At 40.4% G+C, this 20,388-nt stretch overlaps 1 long non-coding RNA gene across 1 annotated transcript; it reads right to left on the reverse strand.

Moving 5' to 3' along the window:
- Positions 1-725: 725 nt before the first annotated feature.
- Positions 726-10,819, reverse strand: LOC103893094 (uncharacterized). Its single transcript, XR_008516493.2, has 3 exons — positions 10,368-10,819; positions 8,813-9,044; positions 726-1,283 (listed from the first exon to the last, which is right to left on the reverse strand). It is a non-coding gene; the product is annotated as an uncharacterized LOC103893094 (long non-coding RNA).
- Between the last annotated feature and the right edge of the window lie 9,569 nt (positions 10,820-20,388).

Below are 20,388 nucleotides of genomic sequence, written 5' to 3' on the forward strand. Positions count from 1 at the left end.
ATCTAGATAAACAGTTCCTTCATTTTATTATTGAATTTGCATTCATTTGAGAAAGCTTTTTTTTTTTTTTAACGTTATTATCGTGATGTTTATTGCATAGAGCCATTTGGCTTTACTTTTGGGTTTGTGCATAGGAAAGACTATAAGTTTCTTGAGTATAAATATATATATATATATATATATATAAAACCAATGTTTTACTGGCTTAGGAGTCATCTTTTCTCTTAGGTTGATTTTTAATTCTAAGTCTCAGAAAACAATTTATCTATGTTGTGTTAGTTATTGAGGGCCAGCACTCCTGACGTAAAAGAGTGAGAAGGTAGGATGGGGGTGTATGAAGACAAATTACTTAATAGTTATAATGTACATTGAGTGATGGATACCCTAAAAGCCCTGACTTTACCACTATGCAATCTATGCATGAAACTAAATTACACTTGTACCCAACACATTTGTACAAATAAATTAAAAAGAGCCACTACTTAGAGTTTGCTATCTTGCTTATTCATACATAAAAATACATTATAAATGTTTCCTTTGACATTATTATTGTTACAGGAGTTGAAATTATTTAGGCAGATACAGCAAAAAAGTCATTGGTAAAGTTTTCTTTTTAATAAAAAGTCCACAAATTATGTTTTTGTTTTGTTTTGTTTTGTTTTTTAAACAAAGAACAGCCTGTAAAATTGAGCTGCAGACATAGATAAGCAAGCTGGAAGCTTGCATGAATAAATGCCGGCAGCTGTGCTGCAGCTTGCTCTGCAGTGAACGCCAAGAAATAAGTATTCAGACAATTACAGCTGAACAGGGAGGGGAGCAGCTCCTCCAAGAGAGTGCTGCTTTAAGATTCATCTGCCAAGTATTTATTGAGAAGGCTAGTTGAACTACAATTTAGACAAACAAGAAACATCTACCAGGTGGCTATTTGGGGTCGGGTCATGAAGCACATATGGCCTTGTTTATAACATCTAAAAGCACTCAAACCACATTCTTAGGAGGCTGTGTTCAGCACTCCTTATTACAAATTCTATTCCTTGTCCTGTTTTCAGGGTCAAGGAATTACGGTCTCATGCACAAACAACATACACACAGTGCCTCAGTATTTTTCTATGCCTCAACCTCAAATGCCTTGTACATAAGCTTGAATGTATTGTCATACATCCCCCACATTTCCCCCTTCTTTAATTCTTAGAATGTGCTGATTATCCAATGCAAAGTAATCTTCTATCATTCTTCCCTGGTTGTAGTTGGTTGAGTGGCAGCACAGAGCCATTTGCAGATGCCTAAAAGATACATAAAAGAATAAACAGCGGCCATCACCCAAATGTGTATGTTTAGCCCAGACAACCAAGTATTTGGGTTCAGCCACTGAAAGTCTTGTAATAACTGAAGGGTATTTGTTTGTAATTGCTGCAACCATCGCTTAAACTGTTTATTTAATTCGCATTAACGAGTAGAAACTTGAGAAGACAGGTGGTCACGGTAAGCCCCATGTAGGTGTGCCTTCACTCTCTCCCAGGTATATTGGGAGCTATTATATGGCAAAAGTGTGACATAGATGGAATTATATTGCTAATCACAGTATAAATTTTGACAAGTAACGAATGCCTGCTGTGGATCCCCTAGCCATTCAGTGGCAGCTTCAAGGGCCTCTAGGTGAGATAAAATATTTTTATTAGTATTTACTTGTTCTTGAAATTCATGGGTTACATTGTATACCATGTGGTTCACCAGTGAGGCTGTATGAATAGATTCCGTCAAAGAGACAGCTGCAGTAGCAGCAGTTAGTATAATAGCTGAAACTAAAAAAGCAATTAGAGTGGCCAGAAATTTTTTTTTTTCGAGTATGAGACAATGCTTTTTGAAATAACTGTGAGATAGAATCCCCTTTCCAGTTCTGGGTTAGATATACAGGGAGCCACAATCCTGACCGCCATTTTAAAATAATGACATAGGGCCGGGTGTGGTGGCTCACACCTGTAATCCCAGCACTTTGGGAGGCTGAGGCAGGCAGATCACAAGGTAAGGAGTTTGAGACCAGAATGACCAACATGGTGAAACCCTGTCTCTACTAGAAATACAAAAACTAGTTGGGTGTGGTGGTGCATGCCTGTAATCCCAGCTACTTGGGAGGCTGAGGCAGGAGAATCACTTGAACCTGGGAGGCAGAGGTTGCAGTAAGCTGAGATCACACCACTGCACTCCAGCCCATGTGGCAGAGTGAGACTCTGTCTCAAAAAAAAAAAAAAAAAAAAAGTGACATAGTTTATAATTGTGTAATGTTTTGATGAGATAAGCATGTAGCATATCAACTACTGGAAGAGACAGTAATACTATAAAAGGATTGATTCTGTTCTATGTTAGGAATATCCTGCCCAAACAAAAGTATATAGGAGTGTGTAGCACAAATCAGGACTGTATCAGTAACATTGTTGTGCAAGGAGAGGGTGTAGTTGTCACCGCTATAAATGTAATCACTTTTATTACAAAAGAACCCATTCAAAAAAGGGAAGACTAGTTTCCAAATTTGGGTATGAGCAGGGCTTAAAACTTGTTCCCCTTTTGATTGTAATATTCATCCTGAAATCCCATACTCTGACCAGGTGATGGAACTATTGGATGGACTCCCAAATCCAATAGTCTGATTTGCAAACATGAGATATCCATGGGGTCCCCAATCAAGTAAGGTGCCATTATCAAACAGAGGTCCTTGACGTGGCACAGGTTGTCTGCACGGGGACCACTGGACAGCCTCAAACTTATGTCGCCAGTCTTTTCTCAGATGGCATATAGGAAGATCAGGCATTTGTATAATTTCATTAGAAACCTCAGTAAGATTACTGGTAATAGCAGAAATAAAAGTCAAATTTGCAGGCTTAGCATCCCTTTTGGGCTGATAGTAAAGATACTCCTGAGGAATGAGAGTAATACACTTATGTGCCAATGTAGAGAAATGGAGAAGGATTGCTAGACAATAAAATCAAGGAGTCATTAAGTTTAATCCATCCCAAATTTTCAGTTAGGGAGTAAGACAGGGGCATCCATCGACCTCCCATCCAAGAACTATTATTAGATGACAAAGGCGGGTCAGCATCCCACCATATAATATTGAAAATCGAGGGATTCAGAACATGACTCCAATAAACATGTTCTTGAGCTAAGCCCAGTCGGCAAAGAACAAGAATTACCAGCCACCCCAACATCCATGTCTGTCTTACTTTCTCAGAAGCTTCCCCAATTACCGTCAGATACTTAAGAAACTGGTTCTCTGCAGCTGCAGGGGCTCCCATAGACGCAAGCCAGATAGTTCCCTGTTGGTCCAGTTTCTTTAGCTGCCCCTAGGTAATGTCAGGTGCCTTCCAAGTCATCACTGTCAGTTTTGGCCGATTCTCCAACGTCAGGTCCTTCATCATCAGGAGGGGCTTTTTCAGTGGTCTCTAACTCATAATATGGCTTCACTCATTTTATGGGGATTCACTCTAGTCCTGTAGTTCATGAAATACAAACCGTACCTCGACTCCATTGCAGTGCCTCATAAAGTCCCTCCCAATTCCCTGTACAAATGTCTCAAATTAACACCTTTCATTTTGTGACCTCAAACAGCTTCATCCTATGACCAATAGCCATCTAGCCATCTTGTCCAATATTCAAAAAATTATGAGTAAATAAGATTTTTGCTCGTTCTCGAGGAGAGAGCTCCCATATTCCCCCCTTTTCATTTATTAAGATATACTTTAAGGGTTTGATGAGCTTGTTCAACAATGGCCTGACAGGTTGAGTTATGAGAACTATCAGTTTTGTGTTGTATGTGCCAAAGTTGCAATGCATATAAAAAGCTAGTGCTAAGATAACAAGGACCATTGTCAGTTTTAATAGTCTGTGGAGGACCTAAGGTCATAATAGATTCAAAAAGATAAGCAATTGCATCTTTAGTTTCTTCTCCAGTCCATGGAGTCACATATATGAGGCCCATATAAGTGTCCACAGTAACATGGAGAAATTTAAAGCATCCAAAAGGTGGATGCTGAGTAATACCAGTTTGCCAGGTAGCATTAGGTACCAGACCTCGTGGGTTGGCACCAAGTCCCAATGAAAAAAGGGAGAGAATGCTGTTGGCAATCAGGACGAGTTTTAATAATCATGCAAGCTTGATCAAGAGTTAAATGAAACTGTTGTTTAAGACTGTGAGCAGGCCAGGCACAGTGGCTCACACCTGTTATCCCAACACTTTGGGAAGCCGAAGTGGGTGGATCACCTGAGGTCAGGAGTTTGAGACCAGCCTGACCAATATAATGAAACCCTGTCTCTATTAAAAATACAAAAATTAGCTGGGCATGATGGCATGAGCCTGTAATTGCAGCTACTCAGGAGGCTGAGACAGGGGAATCACTTGAACCTGGAAGGCGGAGGTTGCAGTGAGCCGAGATCGCATCATTGCACTCCAGCCTGGGCAACAAGAGTGAAACTCCATCTCAAAACAAAAACAAAAACAAAAACAAAAAGACTGCGAGCATTCTGATGAAAAAAGGAATGATCAGCTTGAGCTCACAAAAATACAGGAGAGTCTGCAAACCTCATCTGTGTTTGTACCAGAGCATCAGCTCGAGTATTCCGCTGACAAGGAACCAGGTAGCCCAGAATGAGAGCGAATATGTGTGATATAAAAAGGGTGACAATGGGGACAAAGGAGCTCCTGTGTTGTGAGAAACAGCGTTAGTAGGGGTTTATTAGTAATGCCTTTTAGATGTGTGAGATCTAAATGAGTAATACTATACACCACATAAGTGGAATCACTAATTATATTCATGTCTTGGTGAGGAAAAGTTTGTAAGACCAATATTAGGGCACCTAACTCAGCCTGTTGAGTAGTTTTGAAATATTCCTGGATTTTGTGCTGCCAATTTTGCATGGCATCTTGCCACACTGTAGCTGACTTTCCTATTTTTCTTGAACCATCTGTAAAGACAGTAGTGGCGTGAAGCAAGGGCTCAGAGACAACAATACCTGCAAATTTAACAGGCACAGTTTGTAAAAAGTTCAGGAGCTTAGAGGCTGGTAAATGGAAACTAATGTTACCAATAAAGTTGATCATTGCAACTGGCCAATCAAGATCACAGGCTAAGAGAGTATGAAATTGTTCCTTGCTTAAAGGTAAGAAAAGAGCAGCAGGGTCATATCCTGACAATTGGATGCAATGTCGGCATCCCTTTATGAGAAGCTATTAAATCTGCGATCTTTTATATGTGTTTAGGGAGGGGGTTACAAGACAGGTAAAGCCACTCCAAAGGAGAAACATTTGTTCCAACTTGCCCAAGCATTCCTGTAGGGCTTTGAGGGGTATTAAAGATCAAAAGATCTATAGGTCTGTCAGGATCTAAACCCAATACGCACCTTTGGGTCAAGGCTTGCTCCACAGCATTAAGCTCAGCCTGTGCTAGCCAAGAGAGGTCTTGCAGTGAATTTAAAGCAGAGTCACCTTTCCGGGTGTCAAAAAGATTAAAGTAATTTGTAGGAATGCCTAAATAGGATCGTATCCAACTAATCTTTCCTAGGACTCAATATCATGTATTAAGGGTTAAGTGCTGTGGAAGAATTAATTTTGTAAGTTGTGGCCTTAGGGTAGTAGATAAGAGCCACACAGTATATAGAGCCACAGAGCCATCAGCTGGACTTTTTCTTGTGCAATAATGAGACCATATTGTGACATATGCTGTACTACCATTGCATGAAGTTGATGCAGTAATGACTGATGCTGAGCAGCTATCAAAATATCCATATAGTGGAAAAGTTTTGCCTAGGGGAAGGATTGATGCACAGGAAGTAAGGCTTCATGTACGTAAAGCTGACATATACTAGAGCTATTCATGATCCCTTGGGGTAGAACTGTCCTTTGGTAACATTAAACTGGTTGCAGAGTATTGTAAGTGGAAACAATAAAAGCAAAATTTTCTCGATCCTCGGGATGCAAGGGTATGGTAAAAAAAAAACAACAACAATCCTTTAGGTCAATTAAAATAAGAGGCCAGTCTTTGGGGATCATAACCGGAGAAGGTAATCCTGGTTGCAAAGGCCCCACAGGAAACATTACAGCATTAATAGCACAGAGGTCATGCAATAACCTCCACTTTCCTGACCTTTTTAGAATGGTAAAATAGGAGTGTTCCAGGGACTAGTAGCAGGCTCAATGTGGCCAGTGTCCAGTTGTTCTTGTATGAGACATTGGATGTGTTGCAATTTTTCCTTCTTAATGGGCCACTTCTCCACCCATAGCGGGCTAGTAGTTTTCCACTTGGTTTTGATAATTTTCAAAGGAGCAGTGGCCCCTACCAAAAAGGCAGCAGGACAGAGAGGTTTAAGCCCCACTGTTCTAGGCCATCTCATTCCCACAGAGAAAATGGAATCTCTTAAGATAAAGGGCTGAACATGGGTGACCTTGCCTTCTGGGCCCAAAAGTGGAAGAATATGCCTACTTTTTAATGGCTGTTGATACCCTCCAACACCCATGACAGAACGTCAGGCAGGAGAGGCCCAATCTGAAGGCCACTGTCTTTTAGCTACTATAGTTTGATCAGCCCCCATGTCAATAATTCTCATAAACATAACTCCATTAATTGTTACTTCTAAGTATGGTCTATGACATGACACGAGTACTCCAAAAAACCTTCATGCCTGAGTGGCCGAATCCTGAGGCCCCACAGGTCTGTTGAACATTACCTTGAAGGTAAGGAATAAGAATAATCTGAGCAAGGCAAGTCCCTTTAGAGATGGCGTGGACCCCTGACACCTGTGCCATAATAATTTCTGCTAAATAGTCTGAATCTTATGACTCTAGGGAAAATTTGAATTCCTTTAAGTGTACTTCTGACAATCAATCCAAATGTTCCTCTGGGTAATGGGCCATAGATTCCAGTAGAAATCAGCTGGACCCCATCTTGCTCTTTAAGCACCATATCTGTTATGACTGTGAGGTCTAGCCCTGCGCTGCCAGAGGTGGCTGAAGAGAGGTTATGGATGCTATTTCTGGTCCTGACTCGGAGGGGAAAGTCATTCCCCAAGTCTGGGAATTGGTGTTCCTCCATGGATTTTTCTGGGTGCTGGAGGTCTTGCCCCTCTTCCCGTTTCCCGATAATGTGTTTCATCCTTATCAAATTTTGATTTTCACTGATTAGCTCAGTGCTTACCTTTGCCGAATTGCGGGCATTCTTGAGAGGGTATTTTAGGGGCTTTTGATTTCTTTGGGACTCCCTTCTGTTGTCATTCTTTGGCCATATGCCCAGATTGGCCACAATTATAACATGTGGCCCCAGTCATCATTGCAGCAAAAGTCTGAGCCAGATAAGTTGTAGTGCCTACATTCTGGCACGTTTTGATAAACACACCGATTTCAGTGGCAGTGGCTCAGACTGGGGTTATTGCTGCCTGACAATCCTTATTGCATTTTCAAAAGCCAATTGCAACATAAGAAGTTTGGCAACTTCAGGATGAGGTACCTGTCTTTCAATTGCAGCCTGCAATTTGTTGATAAATTCAACATATGTTTCTGTGGCACCCTGTTTAACCATCACAAAGGAACCCTGTAATTGTCCCATGGGTATCCTCTTCCATGCCTGTATCGCTAGCTGTGAGCATTGAGGAAATAGATGGCCATCCACCTGAGCCTGAGCCTGAGCTGAAGCAAAAGGCCCTGTCTCCAATAGCATACATATCAAGCTGTATCAGGATATTATCCAAATTTTGCAAGGATTGCTGCATAGCTAGATCACTGTACTCTCTCCACCACACAGTATATTCAGCAGCTGAAGCCAAAACTTTTCCCAGAGTTTTCCAGTCATGCACAGCCATCTCATAACCATTTCCCAGAGCCTCAACCATCCCCTGTGTAAAGGGTGAATGTACACCATTTTCGCGGATACTTCTTTTTAACTCCTTAAAGACAATAAAAGGCAAGCACTCATGCCGTCTCCTATTATTTTGAACAATGACAGGGAATGCACTAAAAAGCACCTCAGGATCTTCCTTCCTCAGTCCCTCCTGGAGGCATCCTTCTAGTAGGGAAGTTTTTTGAGGGGACACGGCCATCCGGTCATATGGACACGGCCATCCGGTCAGTGGCCATCCGGTTCACTGCCTGGAGGTCTTATCCAAGAACAGTCCCTTGGACAGCCTCCAATCTACTCAAGGGGGATGGGAGGTGCTATTGCCTGAATGGGGCCAACAGATGCAGGTCGTGTGAAGGGTGGAGGAAAAGAGGGCAATGGCTCTTCTGTTGGGAGAGGAAAAGGCTCCAGTCCGTCCTCATCATCACTAGAAAAAATGTCTTCTTTATGCCCTACTGAAGGGAGTGAAGTGGGGGAGGAACCCCTCCCTGTTGTTTTGCTTTCCGTGTTCCCTTTTCCTTTAAATTTTCCGAATTCCCTTCAGGTGAAGAAAATGGGCAATCTGACTCACCACGATCTGGCATATAAAGAGGGTACAACACAGAGCATGCCAGACTCCAGGTGATCAAAACGGTAACATTAGTAAAATGGCCCTGCCCAAATCCTCTTTTCAGGCAGCAATCTGCCTGCTCCCATAACTCTTAAGTCTAATGTTCCTTGATCAGGGAAACAAAGGGCATTCCTGCCGAATTAAAAAAATAAGCTTATGTAAAGCTTCAGACTCTATGGTGCACTGAATAACCTTAAGTAATTGTTGCACCGTTTTAAAAAATACTTTCTGCTCTTTGGACAACTCCTGATCCATGGTAACCCGACCCCTGGTATTATAGGCATCGGTCCTGTCCTCCTGAAAATGGGTTGGGACTGTCCCTTACCGGTAGTCCCTGAAGATTGGTGAGCCATCCTACTCCATGCATAACTTCAAGGCAATCACGTTGGAGTCACCACTTGATCACGTCCGAGTCACCACTTGCAGCTTGCTGTGCAGTGAATGCCAAGAAATAAGTATTCAGACAATTACAGCTGCACGGGGAAGGGAGCAGCTCCTCCAATGGAGTGTTGCTTTAAGATTCATCCGCCAAGTATTTATTGAGAAGGCTTGTTGAACTACAATTTAGACAAACAAGAAACATCCACCAGGTGGCTATTTGGGTTCAGGTCATGAGGCACATATGGCCTTGTTTATAACATCTAAAAGCACTCTTTATCACACATTCTGTTCCTTGTCCTGTTTTCAGGGGCAAGGAATTACAGTCTCATGCACAAACAACATACACACAGTGTCTCAGTATTTTTCCATGCTTCAACCTCAAATGCCTTATACATAAGCTTGAATGTGTTGTCTTACAACCTCCACGCTATGCCAGTAGGAAAAGGGGCTGCCTGGAGACTATGCCTGTTCAAAATGGTGGCTCCATCTTCCCTTTTCTTTATAAACCACATGTACAGTAACAACCAAGAAATTGTTGACTTGTCAGACTGGATTTGTATGGATTAATAGGTCTAGCACAGGTAGAAGAGAGACAGAAATACTTCTGGTTTATCTGATTTAATGCAAATACAGGCAAATCTGGCTAAGAAATGCTTTTCACCAAGGTTTGTCTGCAACTTGAATGCTGTAGGTTAAACTTATTTAAAAGTACTCTGGACAGATTCACTTGTAATATAAGCATGTTGTAGTTTCTGGTGTTTAGGACCGGTTTCTGTTTATTTAGTTTTCTGAAGAGACACAAGAGACAGCCCTAGCTACTATCAGACTTCCTAGAGACAAATTGGGCAAATGAGCCCTTACAAAATTCCATTTACTTTAAATATAATAAATAATAATCTCTAAACATAGGAATTTGACCAGCGTTAACCACTTTACTTCCCCAATACACTGATACTACTCCTTTTTTCTTAGCATAACACAAAACAAACACATGACCACACACTATCCACTCTCCAGTGCAGATCAGAGTAACAAGGCACAAAGCAAGCTTCAGAACACACAGAGCACCATGTTCACCACATCTACATTTAGAGCTGATTAAGAAGAGTAGCAAAATCAATGAGAAACTGACACTAGTGACTACCCTGTTTTCAGCACTTATTGTCACAAGAAGACCAAACATGCACACACACTCTCATTTTAAGGCAGAGCATTCACTTTTTTGGAAAAAAAAAAAAAAAAAAAGTAACTTTACAGCATATATCCTGATCTCTTACTCTTTGCAAGATGACACTGGCTTTGGGCATATTACAGACACCCTTAAGACACATCGCCTGGCCTGGCTTACCTGACACAATTTTTAATTTATCTGAAGTAAACTCAAATTACTTCTCTGAAGTAAACTCAAATTTCAAACATGTATTTCTTTATTAACTTATTTCATTAATTTCCTCAGGGACTTAACAAAATATGTTCAACTTTCATTCACTTAATCTTACCACAATAGATGGTGTAACATATCCAGAAGACAGCCATATGTAAGACATGCCCATACTCCGAAGCATAGAAAACTTAACACACCAGGGCCTCGAGGAAGCAACACTATAACAGTGCAAATACAAAAATATTTAAGGAAAAATACATCACCCAACAGACAGCATCTGTGGTCACCACTATCCAGCATTCTCCAAAATAAGTAGCTGTTAATGGCTTATCCAAAAGTTGGCTTATATATACTTGTCACCACAAATTGGTTCTGAACATAATTTAGATTCCAATTTTTGATATTAACAACATGGTAATTATCTGGTAAGATATATTTATAGCTAACTTGTAATTAGACTTCTGAATGCATGCATATGCTTGGGTCAGTTATTTGTAGAGTACCTTAAGATTTACATTTTCAAAACACGTACTTAAGCTTAGTTTTAGAAGTATTCTTCCCAGCATCTCTTCACCAAACTGTATCAGTTTTATTTATTTATTTATTTATTTATTTATTTATTTATTTATTTATTTTTGAGATGGAGTTTCACTCTTGTAGCCCAGGCTGAAGTACAATGGCACAATCTTGAATCACTACAACCTCCGCCTCCTGGGTTCAAGCGATTCTCCTGCCTCAACCTCCTAAGTAGCTGGGATTACCGGCATGCACCACCATGCCCAGCTAATTTTTTGTATTTTTAGTAGAGACAGAGTTTCACCAAGTTGGCCAGGCTGATCAGGAACTCCTGACCGCAGGTGATCCACTTGCTTCTGCCTCCCAAAGTGCTGGGATTACAGGCGTGAGCCACCTCACCCAGCAACTATTTTAATTTTAATAAGTGAGGAGTGGGGAGGGCTTTTTAAAGTTTTATTCCTTTCTATTCAGTTTATCTTATCCTATACAGAAATGGAATAAAGTGTGGTGTCTGTCCTAATGATATTTATTTGTGGTGATGCAGAAATATCTATGCTCCCAAGCAAGAGATGAAAAAATCATGTTCTCCCCAAAATGGGGAAACCAGTGTTACCTGGGGCCCAAAGAGATGTTCAGGTTACATCTGTCAGGATTGATACCGTAAGAGAGAATCATCTCTCGAACACAGTGGGGCTCACCTGAGATTTTGGTGAGTCATGTGGATGACATCAGAGACAAGCATTACCCAAAATTGGAGTCCCTATAAGACTTTCACATAAGATTGTCTTAGAATATGGTGGCTCAACTCACACAGAAAAGGATGGCTGTGCATCCAAGTGAGACTGATATTTTTTTCTCAGGAGCAGAAATCTTAATGTAGGAGATGGCCACTCACTAAGTAGTCGAAGCATGCCCTGATGGAACTCTCTGGGGGTCAGATTGCATACTGTCTCCCTGAGTTGCATAAAGCACAGAACAACCTGCCTGCACTCCAGCTTCTAGCATGTACCAACTCAGCAGAAAACACATCCCTGTCTATTTTGTTTCAAAAATACTTTGTTTGCCATAAAAAAGTGAATTAATATAGTAGAAGCCCAAGGACTGCCTAGGGGTAGGTAGCAGGTCTGTCATCACCAGAAGTATTTAAATGCTGGCTAGACAAATACTCTGTGGAAATAAGTTTCACTGTTTGTGAAAGGGGTAAAATAAATCTGTCTTGGGCACTCTCAGATCTAGTGAAGATCTTAGCATACAATAGATAAAGAACAACTTCTGTTTACTAAATAAACTTTATTTTCACAGATTACAGGTGAAGCAAAATATTGATATAACTCTAAGACATTAAGGTATCACAAGACCACTTATATTCTTTATGGGGTTTCAATTAAGAAATTACATGAAAAATAAGTCCGTGAAAGGAGTTCTGATGCTCCTAATTAGCATCAGAACTGCTCTGATGGCCTTAAGCCATTGTGAAAGTCCTAGCTTGGTTCCTACCCAAAGTCTCTTCTCATGAATCCTATGCTTAAAAGTCAAACAGACAAAGCATCACTATATCAAACACAAACTTCAACACTCTTAACATTTACGTGTAAATCCCATCTGAAAATCACTGAAAAGCTCAGGTCATCTACAAGAAATCTGTTCTTTGCAGTTTAGTATCAGTAAATTAAAAGGAAAGCAGGAAAATAATAAGATAAAGCCATTTAATTATTTTTGTAGGTAAGAACATGACATTGGTTTATCAGTTACATAGTATTTTCATGCTTCATCCATGCCAGGTACTTAATTTTTAACCAACTATAACACATTACAAGTGGAGAAATAGCTAAAAACAGAAAACATATACATAACTCTTTAAAGGGTAGAGAACATGCCCAGTTCATATACATTGCCTAATCTAGCATTCCAATCTTACTTAGTAAGGCACCACTATCCACTCAGCTATAAAATCCAAGATCAGGAAGTCATCTATCCCTTCCCCACACCATCCCATCATCAAGCCTCTCCTACCTCTTAAACCTCTATCAAATCCATCTGAGCTCCCATCTCTACTGTCACTATGCTTCAGGCCACCAATGCTTTTCAAATTTTTCATAAACTAGCCTTCTAACTGATCTTCTTCCAAACAGAAGGCCACTAATTATTTCCTTCTACCAGGTCTATTTACTACTATGGGTAAAAATAGTCCGTAACATTCAAATCTCACCACACTACCTTTGGGCCCAACACTTTTTACAGCTTTCCAGAGCTCCTACAAGCCTACTCTAACCCCTGCCTACTTCGTCATTCCTGTCATTCCCCTCATTCAGTGTCTTTTCTTCTTCCAAACACACTGTACTTCTCCCACTTCCCTGGACACATCTACTTTTTCAACCTCAGCTTCTGCACCTGCTGTTCTCTGAAGCATTCTTTTTCTTCCTGTCACCCATTCTTCAGATATTAGCTCAAATGTCACTTCCACAGGATGCCTTCCTTGACCTGCATCCCGACATCCTCCATTCCTCTCCCATACACAAAGGCCAAACTTTACTTCATAAGTTTTTATCATACTTAACTTTGAGCAGTTAACACTGATATAAGTGAGCTTTTCCTGGCTGGATGAGTCTCTTTCACTGTGATATATCCTCTATGATATTAGCAACTGTCTGTCTTTGCAATGCAAGTAAGTTTGGCGGTAAAGACAGAACCTTCAGAAGCAGATAATTAGATATTTATGGAATAAATAAAATGTGTAAATGTAAAAAAAAAATCATGGGAATGGTAAATTTGATAGTGAAAAACCGTCTCTTTTAAAAAGAGGCTAGGCCGGGGGCGGTGGGTCACGCCTGTAATCCCAGCACTTTGGGAGGCCGAGGCGGGTGGGATCACAAGGTCAGGAGATCGAGACCATCCTGGCTAACGTGGTGAAACTCCGTCTCTACTGAAAATACAAAAAATTAGCTGGGCATGTTGACGGGCGCCTGTAGTCCCAACTACTCCGGAGGCTGAGGCAGGAGAATGGCATGAACCCAGGAGGCGGAGCTTGCAGTGAGCCGAGATCCTGCCACTGCACTCCACCCTGGGTGACAGAGCGAGACTCTGTCTCAAAAAAAAAAAGAGGCTAAATCTAATACAGAACTGTACTTAGAAAAATTAAATTGTAAAACTTTAATAAGCTTTTAAGATAAAATGGCTCTTGTAAAACTTATTTTTATAATTTAAATACAAATCAAATTCAGAGAAACACAAGTTAAGCCTCCTTTAAGTTACTTTTGGTTTAAAACTTTTGAGTGTTTTAACCAAATAGATATAGATTTAACTGACCAAATCACAGAAAACTGTTTGAGATGTTAAACCATTGTAAAACAATCCGCTGAACCAACAAAAGCTCTAAAGTAAAAGATAAAATGGCCTAAAAAAACTATTTTCTGTATCATAGAGGAAAATATAGAAGCCTTCTCAGAAATAAAACTAAGTTAGAATGTTACGTTTAAATGTATCTGTCAGGTATGAATCTAAATTCTAGTTAGCATGCAAGCACTTATTAATCGACATTTACAGTTAGTAATGTATCCTTAATCAATCAGGATTTCATCTTGTATAAAAGACACTAAGTCACCCACAATGCTAACTTTTTCTTTGTTAAAAATTTACTCTTTCAAAAGAAAACTCATTCAAATGGTTCACCTTGTGTTTCAGGACACCCACGTTATCTTCTGAGTATCTCTTTTATTTCTAAAAATATATGTACCTCTATTAAAAGAAAGTTAAAATTTTGATTGTGTGTAATTATAGAAGTGCTTTGTTGTTGTTTTTAACAATAAAGTACCAGGGTAAAATAACTTCCCCTAAAACAGTAAAAATGGTTCTTTTTATGAGTATGATATATAATCAATTATTATGAAGTAGGTACATTGCACATACACACATCAGGCAAGATTTATACCCTGCAGGTTTCTGGTTTTACATTCAATTTTAAAACCAAGAAATAATGGAATAAAGGAAAGTTGAATTATATATAAACCAACACTTCTATTAACTCATACTACTAGTGAAACAAAACTCTAAATAAGTAGAGAAAATGAATTCACATATTGGAGCTCTGAAATGTTCTGGGTCTTTTATCTGTGCGTTTATTTTTCCCATTGAATTTAAAGTTCAAACCAAAATCCATTAATAATGTTTAGAATTATTAAAGGCCACAGTGTGACAGCTTTTAGTGCAACCAGGCATTAAGAAGCATTTCTTTTCTCTTTAAGCTGAGCCAAATTTTATTTTAGAATTTCTGTAATTCAACGTTCTTTCCCACCAAAGCACCTAAATTTTTTTCATGTAGCTGCAAATGACTACATGACAGATGTGCCAAAGTTGTTAGTTTATGTCCACTTCCTTTACTGAATGTGGAGTGAAAGGCCTTAGTTTTCAATTTACATGTGGCTCTTCTCCAAAATCTTAAAAAATCTCATGTTTATATTAGAAATCAACAGGCAAGTTCAGGCACGGTGGCTTACACCTGTAATCCCAGTACTTTGGGAGGCCAAGGCAGGCCGAACACCTGAGGTCAGAAGTTCGAGACCAGCCTGACCAACATGGTGAAACCCTGTCTTTACTAAAAATACAAAAATTAGCCAGATGTGGTGGTGGGTGTCTGTAATCCCAGCTACTCGGGAGGCTGAGGCAGGAGAATTGCTTGAATCCGGGAAGCAGAGGTTGCAGTGTGCCGAGATTGCACCAATGCACTCCAGCCTGGGTGACAGAGCAAAACTCCATCAAGAAAGAAAGAAAGAAAAGAAAGAAAGAAGGAAGGAAGGAAAGAAAGAAAGAAGGAGAAAGAAGGAGAAAGAAAAAGAAAGAAAGAAAAGAAAGAAAGGAAAGAAAGAAAGAAATCAACATGTAGTAGTCAGTGAGCACCAACCATGCAATTGTGCTAGGTACAAGAGATGGAAAAAATATTTCTGAGGTGGGAGACACATGTTAACAGATAAATTACAGCAGACAGACTTGACACATGGGAGTAAAAGTCATTAGAAACAGAAGGCCTAATTCTTTCTAGAAAAGGTAGTATTTGAGATGGGTCTCAACAGAAAAGTAAATGTTCTTTGCTGTGGGAAGAAGATGGAGACACAACAAAGAGAAGAACCCATGCAACAGCAGAGGCAGTAAAGAATTATTCAGTGTGGCAGTGATGTGGAAGATAGAGACAAGCGCCAATACTAGCAGTTTGGTTTGGAAGCAGATGAGGGTCTTTGTAAAACAAGTGAAGGAGTTTGGATTTTCCTTTTTGTAGACAACATGGTGCCAAGAGATGTCATTAGGCAGGCAAACAACGAGAGCAGCTTTAGGTTTTGAGGATAATGCCTCTGACAGCAAGGTGGAAGATTAACATCAGTAGGGAGAAACTGGTGGCAGAAAATTAAGAGGTGTTTATGACTCAATGAGGTCCTCAGGTCAGGAGTGATTAAACAGCCCATGTCAGTGATTGAAGCATGGTTTTGAGGAGAGCCTGGTGACTGATGGACATGAGGGTGAGAGAGACATGCATCAGGACAGCCAGCAGTAATGTTCCTGGCCTAGTAGGTTGTGTGCATGACAATCACCTTCCAGAAAGGATGGAGATTACTTTCATTTTTACAAGTACTTGCAGGATGAGGGAATTGTACTGTGATCAGGATGACAGAAGATTACAGCTTCAGATAAGTCATAGGTGAAAATATAGAGCTGGAGTTGCCAGTTTATAGGTTAGAGGGGAGGTCAGAAAAGCACCAGAATGCACAGGGCATTCTGCAGGAACGGAACTCACTCCCATGTATGGGACTGCAAAGGTTGCTGCAGAGAACAGGCATTGGGTACCTGGCCACTGACACCAATGGGATGCTTACAGTCTGTCCACTGATTTAAGAATTTTAGGCCGGGCGCGGTGGCTCATGCCTGTAATCCCAGCACTTTGGGAGGCTGAGGCGGGTAGATCACGAGGTCAGGAGATTGAGACAATCCTGGCTAACATGGTGAAACCCCGTCTCTACTAAAAATACAAAAAATTAGCTGGGTGTGTGGCAGGCACCCGTAGTCCCAGCTCCTTGGTAGTCTGAGGCAGGAGAATGGCGTGAACCTGGGAGTTGGAGCTTGCAGTGAGCCGAGTTCGCACCACTGCACTCCAGCCTGGGCGACAGAGTGGGACTCTGTCTCAAAACAAAAAAAAAAAAAAAAAAAGAATTTTAAAACAACTATTCTCAAGTGTTGCCCATGTCTCTGAGGTAAGTGGGGGCCCACACCACTTTGGGGGCAACTGTCTCCTTACTGCAGGCAGCCCTTTCTTAGCTGGAATTCAGTCTCCTCATCTTCCTGCCTTCTCCCTTGCATATCTCCTGCTTGTGTAATAGGGTGGAAAGTGGAGGGCAGGACAAAGCTCAGACCAGTGGCACTGGTTAAGAAAAGATCACTCCTTTCATTCTACTAGACAGTTCTGGTCTGAGGCCTGGGTTCTCAGAACATAAAAATTATCACTGTCTCCTTTATTGCATCCCTGTATTGTCCCTATCCCTCTCAGCCAGGGCAGCTGGCTGACATCCACCCTCTCAGGGGGACATGTATGGACAGAAGACCTGGGTCAGAAACACTGCTCTATGAAAAGGGCAGATAGTTATGTAAGAATTTTGCAAAAACTTGAGAAATTAAAATAAGGGTGACTATGAATGTGAAAACATTAACTGTCAAGCAAGTAAGAGATAATTCAAAGAATTTTTTAAAAAGATATATTCCACATAACTTAAATCATGAGGAAGACTGGCAGATGACAGCATCAGAGTGGATTTCCTAAATAACTGAGGAGGTGACTGGGAAAACTGAGCCACCTACCAAAACAGCTTTACAGAGCCAATGCATCTCATTTGTTGTAGAAGAAGATGAGTTCTAGAACTCTTATTTACTATAAAGTTTTCAAATACATTGAACACCACTTAATGTTTTCCTCAGTCCCAAGCTTCTTGTAAAACTTTGACCCTGCCAACCATGGCAACTTAGAGGCAGATAAAAGTTTACCTACTCTATGGAACTTCAGATTTCTAAATATAGCATATGCAATACAGGGAATGCACCCAGTGTGCTTGTGGATGCAATAAAGACCACTACTACACCTCTCAAGCAGGCTTCGTTGACTTCAGCTCTCCTGACATTTGGGGCTGTCCTATGCATTGTAATATGTGGAGCAGCATTTCTAGTTCCTGTACACTAAATGCCAGTAGCACCCTTTCCCAAAGCAAGACACTAAAAATTTTATCATCATTCTGTAAAGGAAATCCACAGTGGACACCCACAAAGCTTCCTGATCTCAAAATATACCACTTTATTCCATACGTGGGTTTTGAGTTTCTGGAACAGTTATTTTATCCTTACAACAATCCCATGAGGTACAAAAGCTACTGACAAGATGCCTATCATCATATTCACCAATGGCAATGCCACCAAAGGCTAAAGTTTCATTTTAAATTCACTTATACTTTCAAAATTAATCGAATTTATTTTGAAAAAAAATATGGCCTGCTTTATTAAAAATAACAACACACATACACAGAGGTAAATAAGCAGTGTACATTTAAAGCTACATTGTTTTGAGATCAAGCTGACTCTATAAAGCAGCTGTTCCATGGGGCTAAGTGGTAGTTAGGAACTGTGAATCCTGAGCTTAATTTATTGCCAGCCCCTGGGTAGATCATAAAGCAGCTATAACAGGAGTCAATATACCCACCCAACCCTAATAGTTTTGCTCTGAGTAGAAATGTGAAATCTTTGCTGAATGCTTTCGAAAAAGCAGAGTGGAAATAACTTAGTCCAGGAAGGTACACCAAAATAAATAAGGAATATTTTAAAGTAATTAAACCACCAGAAATATCTGATATATAATCCTACCCCATTGTCTCTGAGAAAAGGGAAAAAGAGAAAAACACAAAGCAAGCTATCAAAAGACAAATACAGCTTTTAAAAGTTCTATCTAATTAACCCCACTAAGAATTTTTTTGGCTACCTGGTGTATGCCAGGCACTGTATAATGTAGGACAGTGGTTTCCAATCTTTTTGGCACCAGGGTCTGGTTTTGCGGAAGACAACTTTTCCGCACATGTGGCGGGATGGTTTCCTTTTGGGATGATTCAAGCACATTACACTTACTGTGCACTTTGTTGCTATTATGATTGCATTGTAATATATAATGAAATAATTAAACAACTCACCATCATGTAGAGTCAGTGAGACCCCTGGGATTATTTTCCTGCAACTAAATGTTCCCATCTGGGGGTGATGAGGGGCAGTGACAGATCCTAAGGCATCAGATTCTCATAAATAGTTTGCAACCTACATCTCTCACAAGCTCAGTTCACAATAGTGTTTGCACTCCTATGATAATCTAATGCTGCTGCTGATCTGCAATGCAAGTGATGGGGAGTGGCTGTGAATACTGATGAAGCTTCGCTCACCCACCATTCACCTCCTGCTGTGCAGCCTGGTTTGTAACAGGACACAGACTGGTATCAGTCTGTGCCCCGGTGTTGAGGACCCCTGATATGGGGCAACTACATTGATTGATTGACTGAGTGAGTGGGTGAGTGCAATGGCGCCATCTCAGCTCACTGCAACCTCCACCTCCTGGGTTCAAGTAATTCTTCTGCCTCAGTCTCCCAAAATAGGTGCTATTACAGGCATGTGACACTATGTTTGGTTAATTTTGTATTTTTAGTAGAGATGGGGTTTCACCATGTTGGTAAGGCTGGTCTCAAACTCATGATCTCAGTTTATTCGCCCGCCTCAGCCTCTCAAAGTGCCAGGATTACAGACCTGAGCCACTGTGTTCTGACAACTACATTTATTACCAGCCATTTATTACCAGGGCACCTATGTTGTACAGTGCCTGGCATACACCAGGTTGTTAATTAACAGCTATTGACTTAATGCAGGACTAATAAGGTAAGGTTTTTTTTTTTTTTTCCTTCAACATGCTGTGCCTGTTTCAGATGCAAATAAGACCTCAGGAGTCTGCCTGAAGAGACTTAAAATAAAAAATGTTCCCCCAGATGGGAACATTTAGTTGCAGGAAAATCAAGCAGTCACTTGGATGGTGTAACAAGTTAGGCATGAATGTATCACCTGTGCCAGCTTAGTGAGATGCATGTTTACATCACATAACAAACACGTGTCTGCCATGCTCAGGGCTTAGAGTCTAAATTTCTGATGAGAAATAAAGTGGTATCTAGACAACCCCAGAGAGTGATATTCCATACATCCATAAGCATTAGTAGCATTTCTAAAAATTATCAAACATCCAACAAGTCCTTTAAAAACAAGATATGCTAACATGCAAGCAGTTTAGCAGTATTTTAAAAAATGATAAACTGAACTTCATTCACCTGAAATGGAGCACAAGACCCTCTTGAAGGAATTCATATCCATTCCTGCAAAAGTTCTGTGGACCCTTGAAGGTAGCACAGAACTAAGTGTTTTTTGTGTGTGTGTGTTTCCAAAGAGGTTTTAGCCAAGACTTTGGCCTCTAATAGACTCTGTGATTAAAATATGGCTTAGAAACTCTACCTGTCTACTTGAAAAAGCATCAAAACTAGAGAATGCTTTTCACGGGTGTGAAAAAATGAAAA

The sequence above is a fragment of the Pongo abelii genome, chromosome 20 (assembly GCF_028885655.2).
Source record: "Pongo abelii isolate AG06213 chromosome 20, NHGRI_mPonAbe1-v2.0_pri, whole genome shotgun sequence".
Classification (NCBI taxonomy): Eukaryota; Metazoa; Chordata; class Mammalia; order Primates; family Hominidae; genus Pongo; species Pongo abelii.